Genomic DNA, 19229 nt, shown 5'->3' with positions numbered 1-19229 from the left:
TATTCTGAACTATATTTTAATCTGCTTCTAACCTAATAGAAACCCATCTAGTATCAGTGTGTGAATTGGGCCATAAACTAGAAGTGTTATTCTTAATCAGGATTACAAAAAGATAGCTTCCAGCGAAAGGACTGTTATACCAATGAAGATGAGAAGAATCTTTAAGGCCAAGGAAGCTGCCAGTGCCTTTCACCTAAATCCATGAGCCTAGCATGTTCTATTGGACATATCTAGAGACTGAAAGCCAGACAGCAGGGAGCACCAAGCCACAGAGATGGTAGTGAAATTTAGCCTGGGTGACATTGTTCACATATTGGAGTGACTGGAGAAACAGTGCACTGTAAAGCAAACTTCATCTGGTGCCTTGCAACAGCATTTTTCCTCATGGCATGGAAGCCTGCATATGAAATATGGAGCAGGTGGAGTGTTTTGTACAAGGAAGAATAACTCCAGGACAAGACATGGGAAGAAACCCTAGCCAAGTGTGGTGCATGGGATCATCTTCCTTTGTGGAAGACAGGTTGCTGTCTTGGGTGATGCAGGAATTGAAGGAAGGCTGCTTCTCTCTCCATTTCTTCTGGTTTAAAACCTGTTTCCCAAAAAGACTGAAAGTCTGATTTATGCTTGTGATTAATGAGAAGTTTTGGAATATGAAATACATAGACATGACCTTGAGAGTTAATGTTTCACAGCATCCCCAGTTACTGTGAGGATTAGCATGAAAAACTACTTCTGAGATCCTCCACAGCACTGTTTTTAAGCAAAAATTTGTCAGTTTTCCAGACATACTTTTCATATCCACCTGGCTTGTAATATTGTACTTGATAACACATACTGAAACATTTGTCAGGTTTATTAGGATCTTGGTTGCTTTTAAACCAATACAACTAAATATTTATAAACCTTCTTGCAAATAAAAAGTAAATGGTGCAACTTATGTACCATAATACCGTTGCTGCAATATTGGTCATCAGTTCTTTCTGTGCCTGGAAGTGTCTGCATTTCTTGAACGTGCTGTAACTCATTGCTATTCTATATTGGTGCAAATTCCTGAAAGTCAAGGAAGCATGCTTTTTAAACGGAATCCTTGGCAACAAGAAGAAAGGAAAAAAAAAAAAAATCCAAAGGGCTTATTTTTCTAATGATCAACACAGGCTACAAGTTGAGAGGTGAATGAAGTAAGCTCCATAATGGCCAGAAAGTGAGATTAAGAAGAAAGGAAAGAATCTGCGGCTCAGGCAGCAGAATGATAGTTATTTTCTAGGACTTGAGTGTGACACCAGTGAGCCTTTTAGTCTTGTCTGCCAGTGTATTTGTTGTTTCCTTTCTAACTTAAGTTGAGTTTGCTTTATAACTTTTAATGCTGTCCCCAGCAAAAGAATGAGTTGCCTCTTGTGAGTAGATCTGTGTTCCAGAACAATGCAAGTTTTTATACATGAACTGAACAGTTTTCAAAGTCAGGAGAATGCAAAACAAACAGGTTCTTTAGAATATACTTGAACTGCTGTTGATCACTAGATAGTTGCAGCCAGATCCTTTGCTGATGCAAATAGGCATAACCTCCATTGATTTCAATAGGGCTGTGTTGAGCCTTTACAATGAGATACTGGGTAGGGAGCTGTCACCACCCTATTTTCAGGTTTTATTGTAAAGGATTCTTGCAATATCGTCTCTTGAGTGGCTGTCATATCATTGCTTGCAACAGGCTTTAGATGCTGAATAAATGAAATTGTTTTAATTTTCCTCTGCTCAGTAAGTATTGCCAGCCTGGTCAATACTGCCAGTCATTTGAAATGTGGTTCTTCATTTGCTGGAGCATCCATGAAGTTCTAGATCACCAGGGCCCCAAGGAAGGCTGTTTCCGGGGTTTTTATTCCCAGGTCCAGTGTACACAGTCAGCAGCTAATATTGGCTCAGAAAAGATGGAACAGGAGATGTCCCAGCTCTAGGACTGAAGAGAAAACAAATGTCATTTCTCATGCTCATGTTGGCTGCTTAGTCCTGTGTGGTAGACTGGTCAGAGTTAAATTGTTGTTGACAAGGCACCATATTATGGTTGCCTGTAAATGAATTACTGTATCACTTTCTTCAGAAGGAGTAAAAGCATTTGGAAATAAGGAAAAGTTTTTAGTAAACATGGTTACTTCTATTGAAAAATCAGGTGTCTAAAGTTCATTATTTTTTTTGGCTTTGTCAATATAGAGAACTTTATTCAGTTGCATGATCATATCCTACTTTTCCTGTATGTGCATCATTCAGGATATATAATGAATATATGGAGAAGAGTGTCAAAATTAAAGGTATTGCTCATAATTTACTTGAATATATTTGCAACTAAAGAATTTTCCAATTTTCTATTTTTGCCTACATAAAAGTAATAAAAATCCAAGTCTTCTATAATGTTGATTTACATATACAAATTTTATTGGTTTTGCTATATATAGTATCATTTTCCCTGTATTTTAGTTGAAAGCTAAAACAATGAGAAAAATGACAGTGGAGGGAACCCTCTTGCCCCCCCCACCTTTTTCCAGAGCAAAAGCATTTAAAGCAAGAAAATGACAGCAGTTACTTTTTTAGTGATATTAACTATATGTTCTTAAACATTTAAATACTTTTAATTTCTTTATTGATGAGATTGAAGACCTCAACATGATGGATAGTATAAGGCAAAGAGTGTTAAGGAGTTCAGGCACTTGTACTCACAGCAATGTCCACTGAGCAGGAGCTGTTCTAGGCAAGGTAATCTTGGCCCCAGCACTTCTAACAGAATGGACAGCAGAAACTCCCATTTCAGCATCTCAACATTGTTGATTAATGAAACTCCAGCACTATAACTTATTCCCTCTTCTGGTCCATTTAGAGCTCTGTGAGGCAGAGAATGCTGTACTCTAGATCATGTTCCTGATTTTTACTGACAGGCACTAGAAGATGTATTATTTTTCCACTCTAGGTCACCAGAACAGTACAATACAAATGGGTTACAGCAAAATGTCAGGCTCCTTTGGAGCAGATGCTTACCCTTGATTTCAAAGGAACCATTATACCTTGTTCCTGCTGGAATATGACCAACTGCATTTAAAGTCTAAAGTTTGAATATACGGAGACAGCCTGCTTCTCTGCACCAATTCCTTTTAGTCTACTGCAGTATTGCATAGTCTACACTAACTCTGCTTAAATGCATGCTTGTTGACATAGGGTGTTTCAGCTTACCATTAGCATTGTGTAAAGATCTGCAGTTAAGGCTCATGGCTCTCTAACAACATTATCAGTGAATGTTTTCCAGTATCATATACAATGCTATAGAATGTAAAGGGAAGCCTGAAATTGGCTTTCATTTAAGTGGTACATTTGGTGCTTTCCTTTAATCAGAGATGTGACCAAGTGAAAACCCATTAAGAAGGTAGGTTGGCGTGAGCTCTTTGAAATGGATGATGTGAAGTCTCATTGATTCTTTGTAAAATCATAGAGTAGTTGAGGATTGAGGAAAGGACCTCTGGAGACTGTTTAGTCAACCCCCTCCACAAAGCAGGGTCACCTAGAGCAGGTTGATATGGGCCATATCCAGTCTGGTTTTGAATATCCCCAAGGATGGAGACTTACAACATCCCTGAGCAACCTGTTCCAGTGTTTCATCACCCTTAGAGTAAAAATTTTTTGTTTAAACAATTTATAGTATTTCAGTTTGTGCCCATTGTCCCATCCTTTCACTGGGTACCAGAGAAGAGTCTGGCTCAGACTCTTTACACCCTCCCATCAGATACTTACAGACAGAGATCCTCCCTGATCTCTTCTGCAGGCTGAGCAATTGTAGTGCTTTCAGCCTTTCATATGAAAAACATTCCAATCCCTTAATCACTTGCACTGGTCTTGCTCTGGTATGTCTATATCTGTCTTATACCCAGGGAGCCCAGAACTGTATGCAACAGTCCAGATACAGTCTCAGCAGTGCTGAGTGTAGGGAAAGAAGTGCCTTCATCAGCCCGCTGGCTAATGCGGCCCAAGATGTTGTTTTTTTTGCTGTACAGGTGTATTTCTGGCTTGTGTTCACCTTGTTTTCTACTAGGACCTCCAGGTTTTCCCCTGCCATGCCACTTTGCATCCAAATGGACCCCTGTGTGTTTAGGTACATATGATTATTCCTCCTCAGGTGCAGGACTTTTGCACTAGGTTACCCATTGAAAAAAGTATGAAAAGCTTAAGTAGCTATTCCTGTGAAAAAACTTGCTGATCGATTTTAAAAAAAAAAATGCAGTCCAACAAAAATCTGTAAAACACTGTACAAGCTGCAAAGAAGTTCTGTTATGTGGCTCTGTCATCTGCAGGCAAATGTGGTCTCATAACCTCTGCGAAAGCATCTTTCTAGACATTCTAAAGTCAAAGATAGCAATGGTACCAAGAAAATGGAAATGTTCAAGCAGTGTCATGGATGCAGAGGAAAAAACTTTCACATTTTTAAGACACTAATGGGCTATATTTACTTTAGTTATAAACTCATTTACAGCATAAGGCTTTGATTTTTCCAAAGTGGACTAACTTAAAGGTACTATGCTTTGAAGGTAAGGATATGTAGTTCCGCCCCTCCTGATGACTGAATAGAGGTGATGGCAGGGGTCTCTTTTCAGCATGTCGCAGGGGCTTGCTGAAGATGACTGTATGCATTCCCTACCACACTTGTGGGTACTAGAAGCGTTCACTGCTCCTGGTGCTTGGCAGGCCAGTGCAGGGAGGCAGCACTGAATGCCTGCAGGGCCTCTTTGATACAACTGTACACCCTGCAGTGTCCTGAACCTTCTTTCCCTTAGGCATGCTCAGTTGCCCCTTAGCAAAGGAGCATGTCTTCCACTCTCCTTCCAAAGGGTTCTGCTTTGGTCTGTGTAAGGGGTACAAACATAATTGCTCACACAAGAAGTAAAAAAAGTATGTCAAAAGCAGAAAAATCCCCATAAAAATGTCAAACCCAGGAAGAAGATACCCTGGATGTGTACACTGCAGTAAAAAATGAGTTTTATCCAACAGTGTCTTTAGTGCCTAGCTTGTTTGCTTGTCTCTTTTACTGAACCTGAATAGCCACTGCATTGCATTAGCTTTCCCATTCAATATCATTTGACTTGATCTAAGTGAACACTTCTATAATTTATGTACATTCCTTAAACTAGCATTTAAAAGTAATTTCATATGGATGAGTGATTTAAGTTGATAGGTTAATGACTTACGATTAAATTAATGAATTTGTTATGCAATGAAATAAGGAATATAATGTGAATACTGAAGTGTCACAGTCAAATTCTGGTTTTGCTCAGTTCTATCTACAAGAGCAGGCTTTGTACTAGAGTACTGAATAACAAGTGTGTGCAGAAGGGTGCCTACGGCTGCCCTGGGTTCTGTGCAGTGTCATCACTATTTCCTATTTCACAGATATAAAGTCTGCTTTTTATCTTGGCAAATAAACATTTGGCTGGCTTTCATTACTTATGTTTATCAGAGCCCTTATGCTTTTGCATAAATCATTCAGATTAATTTTTAATGTAGCCTAGATAAACAGAATCTCATTGTACATTGTAAGAAATTTCAGGTTAACTTCCTGTTTCATGAATACCTGTATTCATAAGCTGCATGAATATAACGCCGATCTGTCATGCTCATTGCTTTCATGCTTTCAAAGACAAGTTTGGAAAGGTACGCATGAGAAACCCACTGCTGAGACCTGGGGTAGCAAGTTTCCCATAGCATTCCTAGAATACCAGAGGAAGAAATATGCAAATCACTTCAAACCCAGACACTTTGGGCACAGCTTACAAATTAGTCTTTTCGGCATAAATCCTAGTTCAATAGCTTAATTATTCAACTGTAGTTTTGCACTCCTGCTACAAAAAGAAGGAATTTCAAGCACATTGTTTGTGAGCTGCTTACAAGCCCTCCCCTATGAACCTTGGACCTTTTTCTTAACTGCAGCAAAGCAGGCTGAGAACATACCACAGAGCAGTATGTCGGAATGGTTTTTAAATGTTAATGAATAATATGATCACTTTATTAGAGAACCCTTCTGTGATGTGTTTCCAGGCACTGTACAGGAATGTGTTTGTGCACACAATGTTTTGTTTGCTTAAGAGAACAAATCACTTTTTTGATATCCTTTGACCTTCCTTTTTCCCCTTTTCAACTTTTAAAGTTGTTGAGGTAAAACTTCCATGAAACAGGGCAGAGTAACTAGCAGAGAACAATGTTCTAATGTCTAAGTATTTTTAAAGAGCCATGATCTATTCTGTATCCAAATGATTAAGGAGATCCTTTCTGTGCAGCAGCATTAATCACTCCTTCAATTATGTCCCTGAACTGCTTTCAGAACTCTGATATCTCTTATTTCATCTTGTATTACATGTGACAGGAATGAAAAGTGGCTGTAATTATATAGTGGGCACTACTTCCCATTTCAGTTCATGAGATATATAAAAACACAATCCTATTTGTATCTGGCATTAAAAATCTGGGTAACATTCTCACTTATGGAGAGGATGCAACAAAATTGATGGGAATAATTTAGGTGTTTTTCCTTAAAACAGGTTGACAACTTGAAAAAATGTGCTGTAAATTAAAACCGCTCATCCAAGCAGCTGTAAACTGCATGACTAGCACTTACTCAGCACATGACTTCCTGTGGACCTCACTGACCTTGTCAATATTGTCAGGAGCATGGCTTCAGATGGAGAGGAATTGCTTTTGAATAATTGCTCTGAGAATGTACAAACAGGCATCTCTAACAGGAGGTATGAGATAACTTAAACATATGAGAAGTTTCAAAACAGGGAAAACATACAGAATTTTTTGTATATTTGGTGTTCCTGATTCACAGCTTTCTTGCTTGTCTCACTATTTTGTGTTTAAGGCTATAGCTTCAAGAATCATTCTTTTTTAAAACAATCAGCTTATTTGGAGGGAAGGTCATTAGCTGTCATATATGTAAGAGCTTCCAGTTGTCAACTTCATTGAACTAACATGCAAAAGTAATAAGGCTTTCTTACCCCAAAGTTTTACTTGTGATGTAAGGTCAATTTAAAGCCAAGTTCAGGTGTTCTGGGAATCCAAATCATATGTGCTTAATGGTTGCAATTGGCAATACTGGTGAAATATGCTGCTCTGTAGCAACTTTTTTTGTATTTGTTTAACTTATAGTAAAAATTACCTATTGAGAAAAGACATTGTTTCAAGGCATAACACTTTTAAATCCCTAGATTCTGTGAAATTTATCCTTTTTTGCTGATAACTATTTGTAGCAAAAATCATCCAGGTGACTTAATAGACAATGAAAAGAAGATTTGAACCCCTTTAAGTTTGTAAATAGTTTGTCTGCCTCTTTTTTTTTTTTTTGCAATTCACCTCTGACTTTATCAACAAGGTAGACAAGTTAACAGAACTGTACTGTGAATTGTCTTGCTTCTTGATAGAAGTGATTTTATTTGCAATTTGAAGGATTTGTTGTCTCTTCCCTGTTTGTTTCCTGAGTATCTACAGTAATGGCCTTGGTAGCAGAAATGATTTGGAGGTTAAACAGTGTAGCTCAAAGAAGCACCATTTGCTTCAGGCAGTTTTGCTATGTGCAACTGATATTGATATGTCCAACTATTCTAACTTAGGTAAACCAGTGTGGTGCTTTTGTATGCCTTGAAGTGTTCTTGGAGTCAAGGACTATAGAACTTGCCCTCTGGATCTTTCGCAGATTTTTTTTTTTAAATTTCAAATTTGAATCTTTGAACCAGCACTAACACTATGGTAATGCCCAGAGTTTAAGGTTGTCAGGTGCTGTATAAATTCAGATACTGTCTGTGCTGAGGGACTTAAAACTTATTTCACACAATACCCAACTGCCTGTAACAGCCATTTCAATGGAACAAGAGAGAATGGAGAGAACAGCTATACAATAATCTGCTTAGGGAAACTGTTAAGGCTACAAATTTCATGGTCAGTTCATTTTCAGTACATTTGGCAAAATCTCCTAGGAAGAACTGATCTGAAAACCTAGTGAGATTCTAGGCTGTTGATTCCTGTTTGCATGCACAAATGCAGCTGATAATATGCAGTATTTCATCTGCAGATGCCCAAGTTTTCTCTAAAAATTAAAAACAAGTTTCACCTTCACCTATAGGATAGGGAAAATGATAAAAGGGTAGTATAATAGCCTGCCCATGCCTACATTGTAGGGAAACATCAAAGGATAGAATTTCTTCTGATTTGCATACTGACTATTTGCAACAGGCTTTGCTCTTACCCTCAGCTGCAATCAAACTAATAACATGAGTCTCCTACTGACAGTGTTTAGGATATGAGTATTAACCCAGAATTATTCACCACTGTTCCTTTCAATCTGTGTCTTCTTAAATACAGAAAACTGTTTTGAAATCTAAGTCTAAAAAATGTTCCACTAACTATACTGCAAATTCAAAACAACTTATTACCATGTGTGAATCAACTTCATAAATTGCTTTGAGGAGCAGTGTAAAAGTCTAGATTCCAATACATTGGGGTCCTACATTGGGGACTTTCATATTTGGTGTTAAGACCTGCCTGCTTCTACAAATATGCACAAGAATTCAGAAAGAAAAGTAGGTCAAAGGCATTTTGGTAAGGCATTTATCCCCATGGCAGTAAGCAAAGTAAGCAGATAGAAGAGACACTTAACTGAATCAGAAGAGAAATTCTCAGATACTTCGTCAGTTGCCAAAAAAATCTCAAGTGCTTGCAGCTTTCTGTTTTTGCATAATTTTAATGAATCAGCCACCAGGAAATCATATGATAAATAGGTTGTGGGCAGTCTTGGGAAAGGTTAAGGCTTGTATCTTAGTAATAAGCCATGCTTGTCAGGTATCTCACCACTGTCATAATGATGCAACACAATTTTGCTGGAATTACTCTGTTATAAAGCTGTTAAAATGCAGTTAGGTCCATATGTTACTCCTTCTGTTATTTAGATAAAATTCTGGTAAATTCAGTAGCAGCAGCAGGCTTATAAGTAGTGATTGCAGTACACATACTAGATTCTTTAAAGCTGTGGGCTTGGCTTTCTTAGCTGCAGCTGAATAAAATGATTCATCTTATGTGTATTAAATGTTCATTATTAAGAATATGAATGTGGAATTTCTTTGTAATTCTAAATTTACTCCAACAAATTGAGCTATGCCAGCCATATGGCCCTAATGCTGAACCAATTGCAGGATCAGTCTTCAGGTTACACGTTTCCCTTAAGGAACTGTGGACTTCATGAGCTACCTTAGGGGTTTGTATCGATCCCTGAGTAGAAACTAAACGGTTCGTTTGTATTTTGCAGAAAGTTAATGCTGACATCTAGTGGTGGCTTTTTGCATGTACAAAAACCTGACAAATTTGGTGGCTGGATGAGTAAGTGACTGCTAACCTGATACTTTGATGCTACCTTTTCAAAACCTAATGAAATTCGACATTTTCTGTTATAACTGCTTTATTGTGGGGGAAAAAAAAATAGTACCAATAACTATTCTATGCTTTTCAAATGCTTCTGCTGTCCTATGCAGAAAAGATAAATTGGTGATTTAATGCATTTCCCTTAACTTTCTTATAATTAAAGTACCTAACAGAACTATGAGAAATATTATATTTTATCAGGCCAATTGCTAAGTAATGTAGTTTAAAAACATTTTAAAATATTCTGGACTCATTATTTTTGTATCACGCTAGTCTTATTTCAACTATTAGCCATAATAAAGCAGTGACTAATAGTCACAGGTCTCAAAAGCTAAAGGAATTTCAACAAACCTATTCAGTATTTTACTTCTGTGTTTGGCCATGTATACTATATATAATCACATCTGCTGTCTTTGTTGCCTTCTATAGTTTCTCCAAATGAAAACTTCATTTTTGTTTCAGTGCTTTTAATTGAAGTTTTTTTCAATTGTGTTAATACAAGGAATTAAAATCAGAAGAGATGCTTAGTATCTACTGTCTGTTTACAAAGTATAGTAAAGGAGATCACTTCCAAAGTAGACAGTTATGGTTTGGGGGATATAAATAACTGTTTTGAGACGCTTTGGCTGATTCTTTATACCCGTGCATCTGTCTTCCTTGTAGGTGCAGATATTAGCCAGATGGATTAAAGGTGCTCAACTTCACTTGGAGAAATGAATTTGACTTTTGTGGTCATGTTTATGTAGATAGGTGATCCTCATTTTACAAAGGGCTTCCCAGTATGGTCAGAAACAACCTGGCACAAAGAACATCTTACAGTATCTAACCTGTGTGGTGTAATTAAAAGGGAAAGTCAATGTGAGGTCACTTCTTCAGGCAACACACACATGTGCTTTACTTTCCCAATATGCATGATACCCTATGCTTGACATAAGCCATCCATGCTGAACTTAAGCAAGTTACTCAGATGTACTGACATTTCATTTTTTGCCCAAATTCCTGGATGTCCAAATAGTTGGAGCTATTAGCTAGACAGATGCATACGATGGCAGATTTATAATTGTGGATTCAATCTTTGGACAATTAATAAGAAATTCCTGACTTGTTTTGCTTATTGGATTGGCCACTATTAGAGCAGAGATGTAAAATGCTCCTACTGCCTAAGATAAAACCTTTAGAAGCTTAGCATGTTGTAAATTTGGACTGCCAATAATTTTGCATGCCTCAGAATCCCATTTTCACATACGTACATGATCAGAACCAGTACAAACATGGGAGCCCAGCATTGCAGTGAAGGTAAAGAAAAAGGCAGTACTCCAAAGGGAAGGGCCCAGGGAAGCTAGAACATAGGTCTGGTGTTTTGGCTAAACACCTGTTCTGGAGTTACTTTCCTTATCTTCAGTGCTTGTGCTGTCTTATGTAGGAGCAATGAGCTGCAGGCTGGTGAAACTCACAATGTTCTCAAATCTTCTAGCATGCAAGACATGTAGAAGCTGCTACTTCAGTGGCTTCTAGACAGTCCGGGAACCATTGCTTGTGAGCCTGCACTTTTTCCAATGTGATATTATTTCTGTAGGCTGCAATGTGAACATTAATATGACCATTTTTCCCAGAACTTTTTAATGCTCTTCTCATAATTTCCTGTTGCTGTCTGTCTCCTTATCTTCCCTTTCTCCTTAAGCAACTTCCAAATGAGTGGCCTTGCTTTCATCACCAAATAGGCAGAAAACACAATTGAAGCCTTAACAAAAAATATAAACTAAATCTGTGGATTGAGATGGATTTTTTTTCAGGCTATCTTCACATCCAGGAAAACATCAGACTGCTAGTTTTTACTTGTTTTATATTGATCTAATTACAAGAATAACTTGTCTCCAAAAGACAAGTTTAGACTGAGTATAATGTAGATACCATGGATACAATCAATAGGCTAACATGTTTACATTCTCCTTTCTGGAGAAATAGCAGTACAGGGATGGTTATAGAAATGTAGGAAATATTAACATCTCCATTCTCAGTCATGTTAAAAGATGTTGAGATGAAAATGAGAACCCGCAAAGATTTCTGCATCTGAAGGGAATGGAGAACTAGCTAAGGCTACTGGTAAAGATTTGATACAGAAATGGTTACTTTGTCCTGTGGTATGTAGCCTGACCTTTTAGTCCTAAATTTTTTTGGAGAGGGGTTTTGGGGTTAGACCTAAGACTGTGTGATTGTGTATGTTGAATTTTTTTATAGGAACTTGGGAAATACTGACATGTTTTTAAAAAAAATCCAACTCTAAAATGGATTACCCCTGTTCCAGGCTACAGTCATATTTTAGCTCTGCCTGAGGTCTGTGTGATATCAAGAAGAAACAGTAATCCAAGTATCAACTTGTAATAAAATGGAATTCCTAATGAGTTGATAGAAATTATGTCCTTTGAGGCCAAATTTTTTACCCACTGAATTTTTACTCAAAAACCCAGAATGAGTTCTAAGTTTATGTAGCAAAGTGGCAGTACTCACGTCAAAAGAGAACAATTTTCAAATTGGATTGCTTGCTTGCTATATATAGACATAATCCGTCTAAAGTTAATAACGATGAATACGCGCACAGGCATATTTGGCTATTTACATACATTTCTAAAATCTGTTCTTCAGTGAAAAACAACTTCAGTTTTAGCGCAGAATTCTTTTTTTTTTTTTAAAAGTAATACATTAATCTTTGTGTTAAGCAACCCAGCAATTCAGATTTCATCCAGTTTTGAGATCTGATCTGTATAAGCGTGTGGTGTAATGTCTGGCTATGCTACGTGGGAGTCAATATCTTGTTCCATGTGACATTTTCTAATATATTTTCATGTAGTTCAAAATAACTTTCAATATAAGATATACCTGTGGAATCAGTACTACAGCTGAGTGGAAGCTTTTTACAAATTGAATGATCTTCAAGCATATCTTTAAACACTTGCAAACAGACTGGTTTTGTAGTAAATCAGGGGATGATTTAAACATTCTTATTGTATCACACATTTGGGAACAGTTGAAAACATTAATATGCAAGACTTCAGATGCTTTGAGGAAAGCTCACACAACACACTGCCACATAGGCTAGTTTCCACCACAGGTATTCAGGTGACTTGAAACTGAATCTTTAAACAAAATAAATCCAAACTTAATTCTCTGCTTCCAAATGTTTCTGCCAGTGAGCTTTAATGTTCACTGGTAGGAATGCAAAAGAAAGCTGCTCAACAGTCCCTGAGAGCCAAGGAATCTGAGGCCTTCTTTCTTCAGTTGCTGGGTCTTAACATTTGTATGCTGAACTACGGGATCTTCTCATTTAACTTTGGAGAGGAATGTTTTAGTTTTAACTGAGCATTAGGGCTTTTTCCTTTCTCTTGAAGCATTGTAGATTTGTCACTCCTGGTGTTCAGATAGGATGCACTGCTTTCATGACATTAAGTGCTCTCAGGTATCAGGCTGGGGTATACCATTCATGTGCTTGGAGCTAGGCCATGTGGCAAGATGATTGGCTTTTTTGCCCTTCTTTGCCCTGTCCATGTTATAGACAGTCCCATAACAAGTTTTCTTATTGCAGGAAACTATCACTGGTAATATTCTTGCTCCTGTACTTTTCCTGTGTAATACTCTGTTTGTTTTTCAATGTGTACTCCAGGTTTTAAGACCATTGCACTGAGTGTTTTGTGGTCTGTGACAGTGGCATGTGCAGATGTTCTCCTGATCTAGACTGGTTTTGAACAGTCTGTAAAAGCAGGAAGCAGGTCTCAATGACATGAACTGTCACTTTCAGTTTTATTTGGCTGAGTTGCTTGGCAGGATTCTCTGCAGCATGTAAAATAATCTCTTGCAGAATCTTTCTAGCTCTCAGTATCTTTTTAAATTAACAATGATCAGCAATCGGTTGCATAATACAAAGTTTCAAATGGATATTAACAACTCAGACACATTTAAATAGTCCCTGTGGTGTCCTTCCTTGTCAAGTCATCTTGCATCTTCCCTGTGTTACTATCAGTGAATGATAAATCCTTACTTCTGTTAAATTAGGTCAGAATTCAGCCATTGTAACCTTCTGTGGGGCAAGGTGGCAGTCTTGGATGGGATTTTTCCATATGCGCCATTCTGATCCCTGGTCCTTATGCTTCCTAGGTTTGTCTGCTTGGGGTGAAGTCTCATTACCACAGAAAGGACCCATATTTTAAGTGTATAACTTCTATATCTCATTTTCCATTGGTTGCATAGATGCACAGTACACTGGAAGATTTTTTGCCTTCTGTGCCCATTTATATTATCCTCAAGTACCACCTGATACTTGAGAATACAGAAACCCAACTTATAACCAGTTTCCAATGTTATAGGCATGCTGTTTTAGTTGTGCTGAACAGAGTGGTGACCCATACTTTCTTAACATTGTTCTGCAGTTTTAGCTTTCCCTAATTCAAATCAATCTGAATGTCATACTGTTTTTCTGTTAAATTCCCTGCTGGGTGAAAATTATAGCCAAGTGACTGGGGCATAAGGTAATTAAATCTCCTTATCAGTATGGCTAATGGAGAACAGCACAGCTATTACCATGCATGGGATCATATCATTTGCATGGAAATGCCTATTTGTATTTGCAAACAAATGTTTCCAAATGCATTTTGTATGCTCAAAGCATTAAGCAGTAGGCAAAAAGAAACTGGCCCCATGGAATGCTTTTTACACAATATAGAAAAAAATATAATAGTCTCTAATTTCAATATACTAAATCAGGCCCAGTGCTTCACATTTTGTTTACAAAATGTTTTCTTGGATTTCAGCTTTTTGTAGATATAATTGCTGTCTGAAATAGTCATATTTCCAATACTTACATAAAACTTGCCTTACAAATTAAATTAAATTGGAAATGTGTATCAACTGTTAAACCTAGTATTTTTTTTATCTAGTTACAGACATACTTCTCTATTTTTTGTGCCTTTATTCTGGCTAGGAGAAGGAAATGAAAGATACTGTTCCACACTTTATTTATAGATAAAAACTTTCACAATCTTAATCTTTCAGTAGCAACAGATGATTTTTAAGCTCTGCTGATGAATTTAGTAATGATCTAATGCACTGGTGTTGGGATTTAGTCCTCAGATTTTAATCTAATAAGATTATAATTAAAGCCGAATAGTTTTAATAGCAGTTACGATTGACCTTTCTTGTTTTTCTTCTCTGTAAATGTTTTCCTAACTTTCACTGTTCCTCTTATTTGTGAAGAGTGTGGGCTACATAATGGTACTGTTGACAATGAGCCTAGAAGAGCCATTGATTAGATTCAAATGTCTGTTGTGTTCATTCCAATTCCAAATGAAAATTGAAATTCAAACCACCTGTAGAGCAGGAGTTTTGTTTCAACAATGTTGAATCATGTTACTTCATCCTATACTTTCATTCAGCTTCATCATTTTTGTGTTATGTTTGTTGCATTTAAAATGAGTCATGTTTACCATTACTAAAATAAACTACTTTCCAGCATGTCAAAATTAAATGAGAAAGTTTAAATGATTTGGTATTTCTTACTCAAAAGCCTTGTCCAAGTAGTTGTTTCCCTGAAACATCTGGTTTTCTAAAGACTTACAATTCCTTTGGCTATCCTGCTAAGCAAGCCAAAAGCTATAGCTACTGAAAGCAACATAATACAATTTTAGTTTAACTAAGACAAGTTAGAAAAAATCCTGTTGGGAGCAATGCATAACTAGCCTTGGATCCTTCACGATAAAACAAAACATTGTCAAAAATCCCACGATTAGGAAGAATGTACAGAAGCAGGATCCATTGTCTGGGGGCCACTGGCACCATGTAACCAGTGATGTTTCTGGAAGGCTCACAATGAATATTCACTGCATTTAAAAGCATGTTCATGATTTGTCTGGTACCTTGTAAGTGAACTTGGATGCAGCAACTTGTATGTATTGCTGTTCTAATACACCTTAGGAACTTTTAATACCTGACAGCTGATGGGGTCTCCTTTCACACCACTGAAATTTGGTAGGGTTGAAAATATATTTTGAAGAGGAAAAAAATAACCTGAAGAATAACTTACTGCCACTGTTCCCATGGTTTCATGAGAGAGACAATAGAGAATTAGGTGTGGACAAGAGATGTACAAAGCGAAGGTCATTGTAAAGAAGTAATTTTGGATTTGAAGTCAGTTGTCAGTACAGCCAAATATTTCTTGGGGGTGGGGAAGAAAAAAGGGTGGACTATGCAGGTGTGTTTGCATGTTTATTCACTTCTGTGCATCTTACCTTCTGTGAGCTGTAAGTGAACCTGAGCATTTTGGGCTTTCAGGACACAGTGACTACTGAGGAAAAGATGCAATGTAGAAAGATACTGGGTATAACTGAATAGAGAGATTAGTAAATGGAAAGGTCAAATGCAGCTGTGATTCTTTTAAATACCACTAACCTTTAGAAGCTAGAGATTACATTGCCTTCAAAGGCATAGTCTTTAGCAGAAAAATATTTCTAAGAGTGGTAGACCTATACTGCTGCTTGCTATCTGTGTTGCAAGCATGAGCATAAATCAAACACTGGCATTTCTACTTTATCATTGTGTTCACAGTGAAATCACTTGGTGTGTGGGCAAATCTGCATTGGGATATAGTTTTTCTTTTGGAAATATACTGTGAAAACAAACATGAAAATGTGCCAGAAAAAGGGGGAACAGCAAAAAAGGGAAGGGATTCTGAAACCAGACAAATGCTATGGGGAGGTTCTAGGAAATAAACTGCTGCAAATCAAAAATGTTTAATATGCATGCTTAATTGCAAAAGCTGGATAAGAACAAGATTTTAAGAAGGCTGTCATGTTTTGGGGAGAGTTCTTAGAGGCAGAAATTGCCAAAAAAAATATTTCCACAACACAAGAATACGCAACGCCTAAATTTCAGCCTCTTTACTACAGTATGTAAAAAGCTAAAAAATTTTATAGTAAAATATATATATACATAAATCCAGTGGCGCAAACATGAAACATTGTGATACCTCTTTAAAAAAAATGTTGAAATACTGAAGTGGAGCATTTTGACCTTCTCTGACTAAAAGGTTAACTTAAAAGTGACTTCTCATTTCTCTAGCTCCAGGGTTCTCTTTGGGATTAAAATTTCCTGGATGGAAAGTAAAGGCATTAACATAGCACACATACTGGTAATGATGCATCCTCGTTCTTGCTGGAAGGGTAGAAGATGCAGAGAAAAGGGTTGCAAAGGCTGCTTTTGTAACTGTCCCAATATAGAGAGGAGAGGTGGTTTTGAACAGGAATCCATCCTAGAGTTGAATTCTTAGTTCTCTAAATTCCCTCCTGGCTAAGCTCAGTAAAGCAACCTGATTGTACTGAAATGAGCTTTTGTGAATGCTCTTACTGTGCCGGAATTTTTCAGATAATGTGACTTGTTTTGCAGTTGATCTTTACAGTCAGTGCAACACATCAGGAAAGTGTACACCACAGTGTTGGAGCTGGGGAGCAAATGCTGTAGAGTTTATCTGTACATGTCCAGTGGCATTTTATATGTTATTTCCAGCTGACAGTTTAGCCAGAGCCACTGCTCATGGCTGCCTACTAGATAGCTTAAATTCCAAACACTGGCTGGAGTTCCCAGCTACCTGCCCAGACTATGTTTTCAGCTAGGAAAAAAAAGAAATACATGGAAACAAATTCTCCTGTCTTTGATAAGCACCCAGAAGTTTGGGAGAATGCTATTGAACATAATCTGCCTTACCCTGTTGATCTGTGTGTCAGTCCTCAGATGTCCTGTTCCACTTTTGTGTTCAAAAAAAGCTACTGTTGTAATTCAGTTTTTACAACCTGTAAATTAGCAGTGATGAGTGAGCAGCCTTAAAGGAACTATTGCACTCAAAAGGCACATGACCTGTTAGGTTCTTCAACAGCACAATTGAACTTAACTGAATTCATGTAAGCACAACACAGGAAGAGCATCCATTCTCCTGACTCAGGAGGCAGATACGAGCTTACTCTGTTGGCCACGCTGTCCTCCCTTCTAGTTGCCTTGATGTTGTAGATGTCCCTTGTCAAGACTTGCCTCAGATCTTAATTGTTCAGGTCTCTGCTCTTTCCTGCTGGCTTTCTGCTGGTAGCTTGGCTCACTTTCAGACTTCTTTACATTCTGTTTGTGTGAACTCATTCATTCATTGCTGCATGGGATGTCTAAATCCAACCACAACATATGGTGCTTCCACCATTTGAGTGACTGATAATCATGGGAAGTGTCTGCATGTGTTCTGTTGGGTTTGGGTCTCCCCCCTCATGCTTGCAGTCTGACTTGCAGTTTACAAAAACACTGAAGTCCGATTAGCCATGTGCTAAGTTAATACACTTGTATATATTTGAAGATCAGGTTAAGATCAGTAGATTTCCTTTTTGCTTTGTTCTAGGCTAAGTTTTGGTGGCCTGTTTGCTCTGGTAGTGTTCTGTGAGATACTGCGCCTATGTCCCCACCCTTCTGTGCTTATAGCTTGGATAAGCTTAAACTAGGTCTGTGCAGCAACTGGTTACTCTGCTGTTAGACATATGTGAAATAGCTGCATCTCCAGAATTTTGCCTGACTGCCTTTTGTCACCATTCAGAACCAACTGACTCGAGCTGCTTTTCTTGACCACCATGTGGGAGCATTGCCTAGTTCTGTGCTGTTTTTCTCCTAAATTATTCTCTAGGCATGTGGAGTGCTTGACTTTCCCCTCCATTATGAGTTTGCTATGTCATTTCCAGCACTTGAAAACACAAGCACAGTTTAAAGTAAGCTACAGTGGCGTTGTGCAACTTGAGAGCCTGATGTGATTTCACACCACTAAAATAAGCACGGATGTGTCCACTTTGTCCTCTGCCTCAGAAATACCACACTTGCTGAACCTGCACTGGTTGTGTATGCCCTAGAGTCTGCCTTGCACAGTAATATCTGCTGGTTCTTGTAAATCATGCTGCAAAATATCTACAAGAGCTTTGTTGCTTTGACATTTTCTGTAATGAAATAAATGTTCTTACCCCCAATGCAAGTGTTCCACAAAAGGGTGGAGTTTTTGAGCACCCTTGTGCTGTTGTCTCCCTGAGCCACTGACACTAGTCTAAGGTGATAGCGTTGGAAAGGCATTACTGATAAAATTAGCAGTTTCATCAGCATCAGATGGTTTTCCTCCATTGTGCCTGAAACAACTCCCGCTTCCTAATAGTCCCTTATGTGTATAGGGAAGAGAGGATTGAGAGGGAATGAATTGTGAGGTGAGATCAAAGAGCAGATTTTATCTGTAGTATGAGTATGGTGTAGGGAGAGATGAGGCAAAATATCTGATGGTATTGCTATGCTGGAATAATGATCTGCAAAGGTTAATTATTATGTTTCTTTAACATCAGTGTGATCTTTACTGTTCCAAAGCAGTGGAGTTACAAAACACACAGGGGAAAATCCTCTTCAGAGTAACTTAATGTGACTTCAGGTGTTTGCTTATGATCAAATGACCTTATCCAGTGCAGAAGCACACAGGGCACCATGGCACAGAAATTTACTCTTCCCATAGCAAGATGAAAGGGAGGATCAAGGTTTAACTGTGAAAGGGGAATGAAATGGGCTTTAGAGCCTTTCAGCTCTAAAGGAGCTTGGTTCTGGTCTCAGTTTCAGTGTCCTAACTCAAAGAATAAATATTAATTTATATTAGGCAGTTGCTGAAAGAATTCAGAGAGTGAGAATATGAAGTGAGGGCCCTAACCTCTTTGGCAGCCAGCCTACCTCCCTGGGCTCCAGAGCAAATCTGTCAG

Source organism: Nipponia nippon, unplaced genomic scaffold (assembly GCF_047370975.1).
Source record: "Nipponia nippon isolate SJK-2023a ecotype South Korea unplaced genomic scaffold, ASM4737097v1 scaffold_6, whole genome shotgun sequence".
NCBI lineage: Eukaryota > Metazoa > Chordata > Aves > Pelecaniformes > Threskiornithidae > Nipponia > Nipponia nippon.
This window is presented reverse-complemented; position numbering follows the sequence as displayed.